We start from the raw sequence: 1,799 nt of genomic DNA on the forward strand, positions 1-1,799 counted from the left end.
TCTCCCAGCTCAGCTGAGTTTCTCACCCTCACATTCTTGGTCCACCCTAGTCCTCAGAACACTCTGGCTTTGGGATAGGACCTCGTGATATGAAATGTGGCTATGAAGAGGGCCAAGAGAAGCCTGTTTTTTTCCTCCCTTGGTACTGAATGTTTAGTTTGGAGAAGTGTGTTGTTAGCTTTTTTTTTATTCCTGTGATCAAAATACCTGACAAGAGCCACTCGGAGGAGGAAAAGTTGATTTTGGCACACATTTTCACACTTGTCCCCGGGGCTGACTTTGGGCCCCAGGTGAGGCAGAACATCATAGAGGAAAGGTGTGGCAGAGGGAAGGGGCTTGGTTCATGGTGACGCTGAAGCAGAGGCTGAGAGGGGAAGGCTCTGCTGGGAAGATGAATCCTTCTAGGGCAGGCCTCTAGTGACACACCCTACAGCCATGTTCCACCTGCCTGCAGTTACTACTCAGTCAGTCCATCAAACCAGGGTGGACTGATTAGGTCACAGCTTCCGTGATTTAATCATTTCACTTCCAAACATTCCTGCATGAACACGGGAGCATTCAGGGGACACCTCATATCCAAACCATAACAGTAGGTGAAGAAATTTTACCAGGCTCTGTTCCTGTTGTTATGTACAAATTTTCCATTCTAAATCTTTCTGGTGTGTGGTCTGCCCTTCACATCCACAATTCATTTTGTTTCGAGGACTTTTTCATGGAAAAATAATTTTTCGTATCCACAGGAGCTTCTCTTTTTCAGAGACACCAATTGTCCTTATTTTGGATCATCTTTATCTTTATTTCTTACGTATCACTTCTTGCAGGTTACATGAATATCTTTTTTTTTAAACCTTTGCATTCATTGTGATGTTTTCAAGTCATTCCTTCACGTTTTTAATTCTATTTTTATTCTACACTTGTTCATCCTATTTTTTAGTCATTTATTACGACTACAGTGGAGTTCTTTTTCTTCTCTCTCTCTCTCTCTCTCTCTCTCTCTCTCTCTTTCTATCAGGGATTGAACTCAGAGGTGCTTAACCACTGAGCCATGTCCCCAGCCATTTTTACTTTTTATTTTTGACATGGGGGTCTCACTAAGTTGCTTAAGGCCTTGCTAAATTGCTGAGGCTGGCCTTGAACTTGCAATCTTCCTGCCTCAGCTTCCTGAGTTGCTGAAATTACAGGTATGTACCACCATGCCTGACTCTAATGGAGTTCTTTGGATGTCAATTATATCCATTCATCTCCTTTTCTGTTCTTCCTGTCACTTGATCCCTTGTCATATTCTCTTTTTTATTTTTTAAATTTATTTATTTTTTGGCAATGCTGGGGATTGAACCCAGGGCTCTGTGCATGTGAGGCAGACACTCTACCAACTGAGCTACATCTCCAGCCCTCATTTATTTATTTATACTTACTGGGAATGGAACCAGGGCCTGGCACGTGCTAGACAAGTACTCTATATCACTGAACTATATCCACAGTCCTTTTTAAAATTAAATTAAGTCTGTTTGTTTATTTATTTATTTATTTATTTATTTATTTATTGGTACTGCAAATTGAACCCAAGGGCACTTTGCCATGAGCTACATCCCCAATCCTTTTTATTTTTTATTTTGAGACAGGATCTTCCTAAATTGCTGAAGTTATTGCTAAAATGCTGAGGCTCGTTTTGAACTTGTGATCCTCTTGCCTCAGCCTCAATACGTCACGGAGCACAGCCCTTTTTATTTTGAGACACAGTCTCCCTAAGTTGCTGAGGCTGGCTTTGAACTTCTGATCCTCCTGCCTTAGCCTCCTGA

The 1,799-nt window shown here is 41.6% G+C and overlaps 1 non-coding gene across 1 annotated transcript; it reads right to left on the bottom strand.

The window, feature by feature from the left end:
* Nucleotides 1-1,315: 1,315 nt before the first annotated feature.
* On the bottom strand, nt 1,316-1,388 carry Trnav-cac (transfer RNA valine (anticodon CAC)). Its single transcript has one exon. It is a non-coding gene; the product is annotated as a tRNA-Val (tRNA).
* Between the last annotated feature and the right edge of the window lie 411 nt (nt 1,389-1,799).

Source organism: Urocitellus parryii, chromosome 7 (genome assembly GCF_045843805.1).
Source record: "Urocitellus parryii isolate mUroPar1 chromosome 7, mUroPar1.hap1, whole genome shotgun sequence".
Classification (NCBI taxonomy): Eukaryota; Metazoa; Chordata; class Mammalia; order Rodentia; family Sciuridae; genus Urocitellus; species Urocitellus parryii.